The sequence below is a fragment of the Coptis chinensis genome, chromosome 8, assembly GCF_015680905.1.
Source record: "Coptis chinensis isolate HL-2020 chromosome 8, ASM1568090v1, whole genome shotgun sequence".
Classification (NCBI taxonomy): Eukaryota; Viridiplantae; Streptophyta; class Magnoliopsida; order Ranunculales; family Ranunculaceae; genus Coptis; species Coptis chinensis.
The window spans coordinates 27,407,620-27,423,800 of NC_141463.1; positions in this window are offsets into that span (position 1 = coordinate 27,407,620).

The window sequence follows — 16,181 nt, forward strand, 5'->3', positions numbered from 1 at the left end:
TAGGTTACGTTATAGGGTTATCCGACTTATTTGTCATTTCACTAGGTTGCGTCATAGGAAAATCTTGGTGCTTGATTGTGTTTGGATATGTTTTCTGTGATATATATTTATGGAATGATCCACAACTATTTCGATTGTTGATATATGATAAACTGCATGTTCATACATATGTTTAGATAAAGTCTCGAGCATCTGACTATAAATGACTCAATTTTTTGTTTGGTGCATCCCTTTCATTTCGAGATATTGGTGAGTGCACCATTAAGGTAATTAGCCCTCCCTATGGAGTGTGTGGTACATGTAAGTACGGGATCCTAAGTCCACGTTTAACATAATTCACGTTTTCTACTCTTGCATGTTTTCTCCGATTTTTTGAGTCATGTTTCTCTATGGAGTGAATTATGTCCTTACTCATTATTGTTTTTCCTTATATATATATATATATATATAAATATATATATATATATATATATATATATATATATATATATATATATATATATATATATATATATATAAATAATAAATATAGTAATCTAGGAAGTCTCGGGAATCTGACTTTAAAAGACCCACTTAAAAAAAAAAAAAAAAAAAAAAAAATTCTAAACCTTGTTGTAAAACATTTGTTTGGGGGTGGGGTGGTCGTGTTTCCATCCTAGAATGTTTTATGTCCCATTAGTGTTGTTTAGGCCGTTTAATTGTAATTCGATTCGGATTGACATATTCTATGAATTTATAGTTCATTCATTCGGATAACGTATGTCATGCACGCACTTCGATGCATTTTCCACTATCTTATATGTCATCCATGGTCGGAATAGAGTGTTTTATGGATCATTGGATTGGAATATCTATAAATATATTAATATGTAGGTAATAATCTTTGCATCTATCTATAAATATATTACATGAGTATCGATGATTGTTAGCAGTAAGTTTCTGAAATCTAGGCTAGAGTACTTATTCTACAAATCCTGTGAGAATATAGCCTAAAGCCTTATATGAGCGAAACATTTGAGAAATGACACAAGAGAGAAGTAAAATCCGGATAGAGATATCACACGTCCACTTGCTTGATCACTAAACCATATCCTAAGCGAGAATTTAGGCCCTCTTTGGATCGATATAGCCAAAAATTCAAACCTATGAATTATTTCCGCTAGTCGCCCCTCTGAGCCTTTTCAGAGCCTTTCATAAACCACAAATCATTTACCCCTGTACAAAACAAAACAAAATAAAAAATTCAACCTACCCAATTTAGATAAGTCCGATAATAGAATGAGGAAGAAAGAAGAAGAGAAAAACCTGTGTAAACAAAAAGTTAGTTAATTACTTGAGAAAATAAATAAAAGAAGTTTCCATCCAAAGAAAAGAAAAAATAAAAATAGAAATAAAATAAAAACTCCAAAAAAAAAAAATAGAATAAAAGGAGTCAAAAGCCAAAGAAAAAGAAAAAAAAAAAAAAAATATATATATATATATATATATATATATATATATATATATATATATATATATATATATATATATATGGCTAGGATGGAAACAAAGTGTAGAAACAAAAGTAAATAACAAGGTTTTCTCTAGTTACATAGTATGAAGACTCTATTATCTCATACTTGTCCTTTTTGAATATCCATTTTCTTCCTTCTTAAACCATCTCCTAATCCCCGCAAGACCTAATAAAGACCTCTTGCTCAATTAGGAATAGGTTAGTGTGATAGTAAGTGGCATATGTGTTTGATCGACTCAGGCTTTCTTGTTGTCATTGAGATTGTAAGGTAAAGTGTGCCCACTTGCATTAATCGGAGTAAATAAACATGAGTGGAAAAATCAGAGTGTTGTATCTAAACTATTATTGTGAGAACCTACTTAAAGACGCTATTCCGAGTTTCAGAAACGAACCTGCTAGGCATTTCATAGTATTACTCATTGTATATATTTTTATTGTAGATGATTGATTATTATGCATATATTAGCTTAGGTTTCGACTTGATTACTCTATATGCATTGCTAGTGAGAGGTATAGTTAATTTAAAGCATGAATAAGGAAACAATAGTTTTATTTCTTGGTCGTTAGTTTTATTTCTTGGTCGTTGTAGTATAGATGAAGTTTGTGAGTCCCTTCACTGGAAAACTCTCACGAGGCTATAACTCGTCCACTAGGGAATTCCTAGTGGTTTAAGGCCTTGTTGCATATGGTCAATGCAATCGCACTCAAATAAACGAGTAGATAGAACTCCATTTTTGGTCACTTATTCTAATTTCTCATCTTTGCTTGAGGACAAACAAAATGCTGTTTGGGGGTGGTTTGATAAGAGCCCAAAACTGTAGTTTTAACCCTGTAATAGTCATACTTTTAGACCATTATGTGAGTAATAATTAAGAGTTAATCGATTCACGTGTTTTTATCGTTTAGGGCTTCAAAGTCAATTATGTGCAGAAATGTGCCACTTTGATGAGATAAAGGAGCAATGGTTGGTTGCTAAAGAGTTCTGTGATTAAAGGCCAAGATTCAAGAAGACAAAGCCTTTGTAAAGCCCGGTCAAAAGCTGAAAAGTCGACGCCGTAAACAAAGATACAAAGTCAGTGTGAACTTCCGAAGGCCGTATCTTTGAACTCAGACCTCGGAATTGGGCCTACCTTATGTCAAAACGACCGGCTTGGAAAGAGCTTTCCAATGGTCTAAGCCTTAACCTAATCAGAGGAGCAAAAGTGGATGAAAAGTCTGTTGAAGACAACTGCAGCTGAAGAAGCCTTTTTGGACTGAAAGAATTGGGTTTTGGGCCTGATTCTCTGGCCCAAAACATGGCTCCAAGCCCATGTACGATTTTTGGATCTGAAAACATATAAAAACAAAAGCTTAGCTCTTTGTTAATGGTAGATAGTTAGAGGTAGCTAGTTAGACCTAAAAATATAGATAATTTTAGATCTAGTTTTCATGTAATAAAATTAAGTTTAGTTTAAATTCAATTATTGTTTTAGATTAATCTTTAGAATCATTGTTCTTCATTAGTTTGATAAATAAAATAGCTAGTTTGTCAATTTCGATTCTTGTCATTTACAATTGTTTAGATCTAAATTCCCTTATTACGTAGATAGCTAGACCTAGATTAGTTAGATTATTAATTTAGTATTTGAATTATTGTTTTATTATTCATTAGATTAATAAAATAGTGTTCTCCATAATCTAGTTTCATTTCCATTAATTGTTTAATTTCAATTCGTAGATTTAATTATTTGTCATTATTAGTTTAATTCAATTATTGTATTAGTAGTTTTGAATTGGATTTAAACAAGTAAAGTTCAAATCTTTATATCATGTCTTGTTTGAATTCCATTGGGAATGATTGCGTAATGATTCTCGGCTAAACCCCCATTAGAGGGGGTTGAGAAGCCTTGATGAAAGCTTGATTCCAATTATCGTAGAGTCGTCTTAATTTCCTTTTCACTCTAGAAATGATTAGTTCACCATGAGAATGGGTGTAATCGTTCACATGCTAGTTATGAATTGGTAGAAATGCCATGTGTAACTAGGGATTAGGAATAACCAGATTGTTCTGCGAAGTAGTTCAATTCGGATTACAACGATTCATCGTTAAAGTCGAGTTAAGGTGGAATCAATCCCCCTCTAACTCCTTATCATAGAATCGACGTAGCATTCCCATAGTTGTTCTAATAGTCGACTAGTTGCATCTTGTGGGTAGTTGCATCGTAGTCTAGTTGCCATTTCATAAATATCTCATTAGACTTTTTAGTTAAGATTACTTATACGTAGAAAACACAATATGCGGAAGAACTAGGAGTGGAACGAATCATCTACTCCACTATATCTCATAGGATTGAGAGTAGAATCTTTGATAAAATATAGGCACATAAGATAGTTTTAGTTTACTTACGTTTTGAGTTATAGCGGTAGTATCACCCAAAAGTTTTACCGACTTTGCTAGTCGGCACCTGCCACAAGGGGTCTCCACCAAGGAGACCCTTTATCTCAGTATCTGTTCATTCTTTGCACGGAGATTTTATCCTTAAATTTTCTGAAGATGCAAAGGGAAGGTTTAATTCATGGTTACAAGCTAGGGAGGCATTCTGAGCCTGTTTCACATCTCATGTATGCATATGATCTCTTTATCTTTGGCAAATGTGGCTTCAATGAGCAATATCTTTTGAACAATTTGTTGAAAGAATATTGTCGAGTGTCTGGCCAAACAATCAACACAGCAAAATCCCAGATTATTCATCATTCCAAGCTACATCGGAGAATTGTCTATTTTCTTCGAAGATCCTTCCAAATGACTTCGAAAAGCTGCATGCCGACATATCTGGGGATACCTAATCTCACTAGTAGAGGCCGCATTCATAAATTTGCTCTTTTACTGCAACGGTTCCAACATAAATTGGCTAGTTGGAAGTCGAAGATTTTATCTAAAGCTGGTAGACTAACTTTAGTCAATTCAGTTTTATCTTCCTTACCGACGCATGCCATGTCTTGTGCAGTCCTCCCAGCCAAGATCATTGATGATATGGAAGTTATTAGAAGATATTTTCTTTGGGGACATTCTCCATCTGATTGAAGATTGCATTATTTTTCCTGGAGGCTAGCTTGTACTGCAAAGTCCAATAGAGAACTTGGTATTAAAGATCTTCAACTCCAAAATTATGCTCTCTTTGCAAAAAAAGGCATGGGATTTGTTATAGCAAAAATCTATATGGGCAACACAAATAAAAGGTAAATACTTTCCTTCAACAAGTTTCCTTGCGGCAAGAATGTTTCGACCCCCACCTACGTGGCAAACGTCCATTGGTAGGAGTCTCCACTTTATTCGTTTAATCGATAGGGCTAAAGCCCAATTCGCAATATCATGGATCAATGTACAGGCCCATTAACTCATGTGGCTAAAGCTGAACCTTAGCCACATGGCTTGCCACTAATGTACGTTGATTTATGTCCAAATTCGTTTCTTATCAAAGAGATAATTATCAATTGAAAGTTATAGTATATCACAATTACTCAAGCTACAAGATTACTTGAGCTACAAGGACTCTCTACTCTACCTATATAAATACCAAACTATTTTTCATTCAGAACTACGTTTTTGAGACTTGATCTCACTGATAATTTGGGTACGTAGGCAACCGCAAGGTACAGTCTCATCATTCCCCCGATCACCATCATTTTTCTAATTACTTTTCTACGTTCTTCATCTTTTTCATCAACACTTGGTGTTTTGATCATATTTGGTCGAAACATAATTGGCGCCGTCTGCGGTTCTTATACTACACCCTCGATCACGTTCTGCGAAAGTTATGACGCATACTCGAAGAGCTCAAGGTCCCGTTATGATTACTGAGGAGCATCACTAACATGATGGTCAAGGACAACTTGGGCGCTGACAGCATAATCCCTTCTAATACTGTCGTTCCACCAATGCGCCAAATTATTCAGCGTGAGGTTATTGCCTCTGACGATTCTCCAGTATCTGATGCGGATAATGTAAGTCATATGTCTCGAGAAGCACTTATTTAAAAGTTAAAGACTGTCCGCAAACAGAATAATTACTACAGGCGTCATCTTAAACGACGCGCTCCACTCGCAGATGATGTTGTATCTGTCACACCACAACGTCACACACGCCAATGACATAATAGTGTGTGGGATTGTTTAAGTGGTGAGGATGAGATTCACGATATTCGCAACAGTCATCAACGAGTTAAGAGTAATGGGCGACGAATTCCCCGACCTCTTCCGAGAAATCTCCACCCACTTGGTCACGTTCTCGGTAGGCAAGGTACTGCTAATAATCGTCCGATTGCACAAGATTACTTAAGCTACAAGGACTCTCTACTCTACCTATATAAATACCAAACTATTTTTCATTCAGAACTACGTTCTTGAGACTTGATCCCACTGATAATTTGGGTACGTAGGCAACCGCAAGGTACAGTCTCATCATTCCCCCGATCACCATCATTTTTCTAATTACTTTTCTACGTTCTTCATCTTTTTTTCAGCACTTGGTGTTTTGATCATATTTGGTCGAAACAAAGAATAAAAAGTTCAAATTCTATCATGTGGAAACAATTATTTGTTATGAGGAGGGTGATTCGTGCAGGTGGTATTTGGAATATAGCATGATGATGGAATCTAAATTCGGAATATAACATGATGATGCATACATTTAAAGCCTCATGACTATCTTATGGAGTTGGTTACTGATTTTATTAATCAAGGAAACAAAACATGGAAGTTAGAGTTACTAAGTACTTATTGGCCAGCTGCTTTTGTCAATAGAATTGTTTCAATTCCTCTGTTTCACACAAATGATACTGATAAATTGGAATGGAAGTGGACCAGTTTGGGGTGCTATTCGGTTAAATTAGCATATAATGGGTGCCTTCAATTGGTGAATCATGTGAACAATGGCGAGGGGGAGCAGAGTTCTCTGTTTAATTAAGTTCATATGGAAACTAAAGTTACCATTTAATACCAGATTTTTCTTGTGGCAATGCTTGCAGGGTGTCATCCCGACTGTGGATCATTTGGCATCCCTCCATTTTCATGTTTATGATCAATGTACTTTATGTGAGATTGCTCCGGAGACACCATTGCATGTTTTCTTTGAGTGCAACTTTGCTAAAGCAGTATGGTGTGGTATTAATTGCACAGACATGGTAACGAATGTGAGTTTCTCTACTGTGCAGGTTTTTCGTTAAGAATGTTTAAGATGCTTGATAAAGTCAGGACAAAACATGAAGGAACTACACAAGTTTGCTTGCTGGGTATGGGCTTATGGCATATTTGGCTGGCTAGAAACGATTCAAGATTAAATCATAGCACACCAAATCCTATTCATTATGTCAGGATGATTCTTGGTATGATGCAAATACTGCAAAATATTTTGGCAGAGATACTTCAGCAACAGACTATTGCTTTATATGTTAAATGGCATCCCCCCTAGTGATGATTGGAAAAAATTAAACACAGATGGAGCAGCTATTGGAAATCCAGGATTTGGAGGTGTGGGGTGTGTTCTTCGCAAGGCTAATGGACACTTCATCATGGGTGTAGCAATACCAATTCTACATACTACACACAATTTAGCGGAGTTCCATGCTATGCTCTAAGGGATTAAATTGTTGGGCATACTTCAAATAAGAAAAGTCATCTTGGAGACGGATTCGCAAATGTTATTCATATCTCTTACTGATGGGGATATAGAGTTACATTGGCTACTAAGGAACATCAGTAATGAAATTAATTCCTTGTTAACTACCTTTGTGGAGTATAAGATTGAATAGTGTTATAGAGAAGGAAACTCATGTGCCGATAGTTTTGCATCTTATGTTGCGAATTTGGCAGCCAAAGACTCCGGGAGGCAAAAACCCACTGTTGAAACCTCAACGTGGACTTTAGATGATTTAGAATTCTTACCTCATTTTTTTCTTCTCTTTAAAACACCTCTGTTTGCGGCTAGATATATTGTAAATCTAGAATTATCATTACATAAATAAAGCTTAGTTTCCAAAAAAAAAAAAAAAAAGACTCGACCAATATTACTATGAGCTCTGACCGCGGGAGAAAACGATGTAATATCCATCTAAATGCTCAAGCTCGAGCGCCAAGCGTTTTCTATTGGGTTCAAATATTAGGTGGCATCAAGGCCCAAAATATCGATATCGATCAATATATCGGGATATATACGATATATCGGATAATATATCCATTTTTTATAACCAAATCTTATTTAAAATATCGCTCATATATCGCTATATATCGAAATATATTGGAAATATCGGATTTATATTTTAAAATGGTCCAACCGATATATATCGTTTATCTATCGATGGTTTCATATCGTTCAAATTTTATATTCGGTAGATATATGCAAATCGACAAAATACCGACGGCGATATATCGGATATATCGGCGATATTTTGGTCCATGGGTGGCATCGACAAGACACCTAGTAATTAATAGTGGCACGTTGTTTCACTGGTTTGCACCGAGTTACTTAGTTTGATTAGTCCACCAACCAGAGACCCTACGCAGTCAATTTTGCTATCATTATCATGCAGCACATGTGTTTCACCAGGCAAAACAACAGCCATTTAACCAACCATCCATCCTAAAGATTGATGTCAACGTGGGCCCAAACTGCTTTCCAAGTTCAAATCTAGTCCACACATTCCACAAAACATCATTCTTTCAACATCATTTCCCGTACACCAGTTAGACATCCTACCAAAACCCCCTCAATTATTAACTTGGCCTAAATAAAGATCCTCTTTCCACAGAGAAAAGAGAGGAAGGAAAAACAGAAGAGAGAAACATGGGGAGGGAAAGAGGATCGTGGTCGTCTACAATGTTCCGATGGCCAGACTTCGATTTCTCAATATCAACTTCAATATTTCGGTGGCCCGACATTAACTTCTCGTATATAACATCTTGGTGGGGTCCTATTTCGTTTAGACTACCGGATTTGGATTTCTCAATCGTGGATAGTGTGTTTTGGTCGTTAATTACAGCTTTTGAGTCTTTAGCTTTAGTTGCTATGCTTTGTTTCTTCTTTGTTTTCTGTGGGTGTACTCTGTAAACTCTTTTTTTTTTTCTTTCTTTCTTTCTCTAGTTGTATGTATGTTCTGCTTTGAACTTTTAAGTTCATTTTTGGAGTGTTAAAGGTCAATTATGTATTCGGCTTGTTAAATTATAGTAAAGTAGTCCCATTAAGTAAGGATTAATTGTTACGTAGTATAGTGATCTTGAACTATTTTTAGCTTATAGGAAATTGTTTTAATATTTTTGGGGAAAATATCTTTCAAGGAAAAAGACGAAAAAGTTTTAGTGCTGATATTATGTTCTATCAGAAAAGAAAAGTTTGGGGACATAAGTTTGTCTTATGCAAAATGAAATCTGGAATATGATCGTTGATACATGTATGTAATTTGTCTTTTATTACATGTGAATTACATGTTTGTCTTAAATTGCCATCTGTTCTTTTCGCTATGAGAAAAAAAATAGCGATTCAAAATTGTAAACCTTATGAAGTAACAACATATAATCGCATTAGGTTAATCTTGCATTGTTGCGAAATTCTTGTATTTTTTTATATGTATTCATATTTCATACTGGATGGGTTACGTATCTCGAGAATCATTCTAGACCAAGCTATAAATATTGAGACCGGATGTTATTTTCATCAGCATAAATATGTTATTTTATAGGGTAGTTGATTCTTTTTGAAGAGGGTAAAAAACTACGCAGCATGTTTATCTAATCTGATTGTCCCAGTCACTGGATTGTATTACTTTGGTCAAACTAAAGTATCGTGCAAATGTCATTTTCTGGCCACATGGTATTCCAAAATTTACCAAATATGCTGACTTTGGAGTAATACATGGCTAGAATGGAGAATTATGGAGAAATATTTTCAGTTGGGGTGGTAGGATCTTTGTGTACAACTTTGCTACTTCTAATGAGATACTGGAGAAAAAAAATCACAAAAATAGCTAGGCATTCGAAAAGGGGATTTCAGTGCAATTCCATTTGTACAAGCATCTTCAAGACTTCAATGACAAAAAATGAAGGATGCGGGAGTCTGCTTCGTCATAGTACGCAATCAGTGTGCAGAAGTATTTAGCTAATTACTTTTGCTTGCTTGTGTTATACCTTTCTCCAAACAAATGATGAAAGTTCGCAATTCACCTGGAAAACGTATGTTTCAGTCTCTTTTGTACAATTTTAAGTACTGTTGTACAAGATGATGTAATAGAGATTTATAAAAGGTTATAAACATTGGGGATATATATATTTACTTCCTAGGTCTGAATGGTTGTCACGGCCACCCAGTTAGTTGATGCACTATCTTAAGGATGATACTCTGTCTGTAACCTCTGAACTATCAGTTTCTTAAATATATATATATCTGTTGCTTACCAAAAAAAAAAAAAAAAAAAAAAAAAAACATTAACATTGGGGATATGTAAAATCCCAGCATCTTCTCCAAAACAAATAAAAATAAAAAATGTTTCAGTATCTTTCCTATAGCAGCACACAATTTCTGACACTTCGAAATAAAATTTTGGTTCTAATTATGTTGAGTAAAATGATAAAATTCGCTATGGGGGTCATGCACTCATGCTGCTGTTCATTAGCATTTAATTTAACTTCTAATGGATACGGGGCTCCAGCCCATAGGTTTGGGCCGTAGTTAGTGAATAATAAATGATGGGCTTGTAAACCCAGTAGACACCTTATTAAAGTACAACAAAACTGCCCAACAGAGATGATTTAGGGAACTTTAGGGCTTTGGACCTTTTAGGTTTTTGCGAGAATGCCTACGGCTAAGAAGAAGAATGCATGCAAAAGGTCGGCATTGCCGTTTTGCTGATATAATGTTTTGGTTTTATCAAATATTACAATGGATAAACAATGGTATTGGCAAATTATTATTAGATCTTTGAGTAAAAAGGGGACAGTGGAAGCTAACTGTTGTGAACAGAACTCTAAAGATGGGGGACTATAAGTATTTTGAACTAGTGGGGGATTGTTGGAATTCTCATTTTGATATTTCAAATTACTTATGTGAGTTTGGTTGAGAAGATGAACAAGTGTGTTCTTTCTCTTGTTGTATTTTGTGTGATAGTCCCATATTGGTTAGTAAACTCTTGGAAACCAATTTTGCAATCTATATTATTGTTTTAGTCCCACATTGGTTAGTTAACTCTTTGTGAGTGATTTGAACCTCTATATAAAAGGCTTGTAGTTATCAACCAGAGATATTCAATTATAGAGACCTAAACTCATTTCTTTCATTCAAGTCTTAGTCGCTCGATAGAGTTGTGTTGCTATTGAAGTGTATCTTAGTCTACTTTAGTCATTGAATCATGTGATTAAAGACACATGTGAAGCTTTTAAACCATCTAAGGGGGTGAAATCTCTTTTTAAGACAAACCGCTTTTCTTCTATCCTTTCTATTCGATTATCTAACCCCTTTTATAACAAACTTAAGAAGAGATATTCGTAGAACAAAGGATAGTGTGCCTTTAAACGGCGAAATCTCTTTTTAATGTTGTGATAATACATGCTAAATGAAGTAACTTGTAGCTTATATCCAATATAACATATGTTAAGGTTGTGTAGCATGCTAGCTTTGGATATTAATCATCGTGGATTTACTTTGAGCTATGATAGTTTATTGGTAAATCTTTTCTAGTTGAAGACATTAATGGGTTGAGACATTAGATGTTGTGGTTGCACTTGAGGTTTTGTTGATATGATATTCTATCTTACTTGAGTTCATGTATAAAGAGGAGGTGGAGTCCTCTGTTGTTTTGCGTATTCAGTGGCTGGATTTGTTTAATATCGTATACCTTTTATTGTGAATGGTACAATTAAAATTTACTTTTCCTGGACCAAGTGTATGATATTAAGTATATTTGACATGAATGCATTCTTTACCTTTTGCATGAAGCTTAACCATGTCATATAATTTTTAAGTAATGAACATCATTGTTTACAAGAGGAAACAATATGTGAAACAATCAATATCCTTATAAACCTAATTTAGTGAAGGAAATGTAAGATTATGTATTGTCTTATTAGACAATATTCTCCTGTGATTATTTTAGACAATGAGATGTAAATATTCTCCTCTGATTATTTTAGACAATGAGATGTAACGCTTGTGGATTGTCTTATTAGACATTATCCTCCTTTGACTATGTATAAATAGTCAAGGTGATGTACAAGTGCGTAGATTGTCTCACTATGAAAATTGGAATGTTGAACGATGAAAAGAAGATTGATAATAGTATTATCTTGGAGAAAACATTTTTATCTAATTCTTATATTTCTTAAGATTCATTAGAATCATTTATGGATTTCCTTTCATATAGATAACATAAACTTAATATGACTGTATTTAATATAATCCATAATCATAGACTTGAGTAATGTATATTCTTGTCATAAGAGTGCATATTATTGTTGTAGTTTCTTTTAGTGTTTGCAGTATAATGTGTTTTGCATATTAGTTTGATTAGGTTAAGTAACCATTTAACTGTGGGGGGTTGTGACTCATATGCATGATATTGTTTTACCATAGTTTACCTCACAAGATAACTGAAAACACACTGACCTACAAAGTATGGAAAGGTTTTGGGCCTATCCAAAAATGCTTCAAAATGTGGGGGGTGCCTTGCCAAGACTATTGTGGATGAATCTAACAGAAATATTTTTGAAACCTAGAACTATCTAGTAGATATTTTCTTTTTGGTTGGTAAGCTTGTTTTAAATGAGATCAGTAACTCTTTGATGCTGGCGTGGTTCGAGCCCCAGACCTCTGGTATAATTACCTAAAGGTTTTACCGACTTTGCTAATCGGCACCTGCTATCGATGTTCATTGGTTAAACTCATAATAATGATGCTTGTTTTCAGTTGTCATGAGTGATAACAATCTTGTAGATACCACACTATTATTGAATGCCTTATATGTTAATTTATTTGAGGTTGTGTTTTATGTGAAATTGGCATAGAGTGGTCGACTGTTCATAATGAACTACATAAGAGAATCCCATAATTTTTTAATAAAAAATTTGGAAGATTATCTGTGAGTATATCCACCATTCACAGCGATGATGTTTACATGTTTCTTGAGAAAGATTTATTAATAACTTATAAGAAAGTTGTTGTCTATGAGAAGTGTCATTTTTAAAGGATACAACTCTTCTAAACTAAACTCTTGATTTACATAATCATTAAGGGGAGATAGTAAATCTACTTCTTGGGGGATCTATAAGTTGATTTTGGATATTCAAGAGGAAACTAAAGTGTGATAGTTGTATTGCAAAATACAAGGCTAATATAAATAGCCAAAGGGTTTTATTCAAAGAAAAGATTTATACTATTTTGGAACCTTGCTGATGTAATTAGAATTTCTTCTTTAGAATTTTAAAGACTATAGTTGAGTAGTTGTGATCTATAATTTTATTCATCAAATGGTTTTCTAAGACTTTTCCAAATACGACAATCTTGATGTAGAAAATTATATGGATCAACTTGAGGAACTACAATACTAAGTAGTACCAGGTGATGAACTTAAGATTTACAATTTAGTTATATCTTTAAATGAGTTAATACAAACGCTTATAAATGGCATGAGAAATTTGATAGTATATTAGTGTCTTGTGGATATCAAAATAACGATAGTGATAAATATGTGTACTTTCTTTAGGGTAAAATAAGACATATATGTGCTAATATCTTTTTGTTTAGATGATTTAATATCATGAGTGCTAGTATTGAGAATGTTTATGAGACATAGAAATTCCTATTGAGACACATATAGACTGTCATTAGAGATATGATCGTTAATTATGTTGTTTTACCTCATTTATATAACTACTATATTCAATTGTCAAGATGTTGACGTTTGAATATGGTTGTAGCCCATATCGTACCTTAAACCAGACCGGCCGGATGGTATATGAGAATTTCGAGCACAACATAATTGAATGACTGGTGAATATGGGAATTAAAACTCATGTTGGTCTCATTATGTTGTTATAGCACTAAGTAGAAATATTTTTCATTGAAAAGTATGTGTATTGTGATAGTAACACTACACCATAACTGCAATTTTGTGGCATAGGCTTCTGAGGCTTTGTGACGGCAATTAGGCGTCAGTATTCGGTTTTTAGCGTCACAATAAATCAAAAGGTAATTTTTTTTTAAAGAAAATTTTGGAAAAATTAGTGATGGCATATAGGCGTTGAAGTTATAAAGATTTTAGCTAATAAAAAATTGAAACCAGCGCACGTCTTCGCATATGCAGGCGTCAAACTCGAACCATTTCGTAGTTTCTCCACCCAATTCGCATCAGATTTAGAAACGAGAACCATCTCGATCAAAACAGATCATCTAACCCCATCCTCTCCTCTCCTTCTCATTTCTATAGCTCTTGCCATTTGTAGTGTTTCTTTTAAAACCTATGAATGCCTTAAATTGTCATCATCTCAAACACCAATTCAGCAGCTTCCAGAGTATTTTTATTTATACCTTTTAATTTATATTTGAGCAGTTAGCATATTTAGAAACTAACTAGTCTAGGAAATCAATGTATATCTTTCATAGTTACAAGTACAAGTGTGCAACTAATTTCTGGCCAGCTTAGTTACAAGTAGCAACCCTATTAGAATGAATGTTTTCCATAGCTCTGTTTCACCCTTACGCCCGATTAACTCGTATGCATTGTATTTTTTATCCGCACTACTTGGTACAACTTGCTTCTGACGTAATAATGTAAACGTGTATCTGTGCTTCATTTGCAGGTATAAGTGAACGAGTAACAGATATTAAAACGCGCATTCATGCGATGAAGTGTCTTGCCTCTTTCTGAGGCTATCGGCCCGGGCTTCATTTTTGAGAGAGTGCGTATATTTGACTCGTCGTGTTTTTACCTGTTTTTTTTTTATTAATGGTCATTTATGGAAGTTGTCTTATGTTATGTTTTCCTCAACAAGATATGTACATCATCCTCATGTGCAGTTTTCACTGTCCTTCACTGTTTTTTCTCCTAAATAATTCTAACATGTTTTATATACACCTGTTATAGCTATATAAAATCATGAAAGAGGCAAAGAGCACAAGAATCCGAAGGTTCTTAGTGAGGGGATTACCTTGGATGGTTTTGGCAGTTGAAGACTTTGGTATTTCACTTATAAAGCTTAAGGTGGTTGTAATTTCTTTCCTACCACATTTTAGTGACATTCATTTTTGGTACGTGTATCTTTATGTTGTCATGTTAATCAAGCTTTTCTCGATTTTCTCTGCGAGGATTTAATTGAGTTACGCAAAAAGACACCGGATTGCAATCCAAAGAATGCTACCATCGAGAATGCGATTATCAAGCTTATTGGGGCAAGACTCAAATTTATTGGTCCGGGTCAGTTTTAGTTTTATTAATTGTTTTAGTTTGTTTTGTGTGGAGTTTGATGATCTAAAGTAGTGATGGCTTCCAATATATTTTCTGCAGATTTTAAAGGATTTCTTCTTCGATGTTAAGCCCGCGACTTCTCGCACTTGATCTTGAGTATGAGAAAAATCCTTTTGAGGTATGCCATTCTATCCACACATTTTTTCTCAAGAGCAATCGCTTCTAGTATTTAATACCATTTGCAATAGGGTACATCTGCAGACCACCAAGAAAAATCAGAAAGCATCGAGAATCCACCTTGTCTATGTCCGGCCGTTGGATTCAATGGCCTTCCACATGAAGATATTAGTGGGAAGATAACACCTACTTTTCTCAGAACTTGTCTAGCCCCGATTGAAAGGTGTGTTGGGGTTTTGTTCATTCGTGCATTAACTTAATTATTTGATATTGTTAAGCACCCAATGACCGGTGTTTGGTGGTGGTGTTCAATCAATCGCTTTCACTGCTTTGTAGTGCTAAGCTTGCTTGTTTTTTTGATGTTCAAGATCCGTTTGGAGTCTATCAATTCAGTGAATAAAATTTTAGAAGAAGCTAACTAGCGATTCAACCGACCGAACCGGTATGGTTCTCATTTATTTCCTTAGTATATCAATTATGCACATATTTAACTTTATTCATGCATTTGACTGCTATTATCTAATTTTGATTGCTTATTAATAGCTTATCTTTTCACTTGCCTCCCAGCTGAGTTATTTGGTGCTCTTAGAGGTTGTCTTTATGACAGTAACAAAAATTTGGTTATGGCAACTTTGGTTGTTGTTGGTGGAGTTGCATATGCAATGGGACCGATGGTTGAAAAGTCTAGCAAGGTTTACAAGTTTGCTTTCAATTTAAATGTGTCTACTCATTTCTCTATTTGTGACTTGGAGGAGTGAGTAATTTGAGGATTGGTTTCTTGCAGGGAATATTATCAGATGTCTTGAAATGCCTTAGTGACAATAAAAAGCACATGAGAAAATGCACTATAAATACCTTAGATTCTGGGTAGCTGCCGCTCATCTTGATAAGATGGTAACTGCTGTCAATATTTATTGATTTGAAATGTATCTCCTATCTTTTATTCAAGATGACGTAAATGTATGTGATTTTCAAGTTCCATACGTTCACATACCGCTTTAGCCGATACCAAGATTGGTCTTTGAAGGTCGGAAAAATCTTTTTGATTGGTTAACAAAGCAAATTTC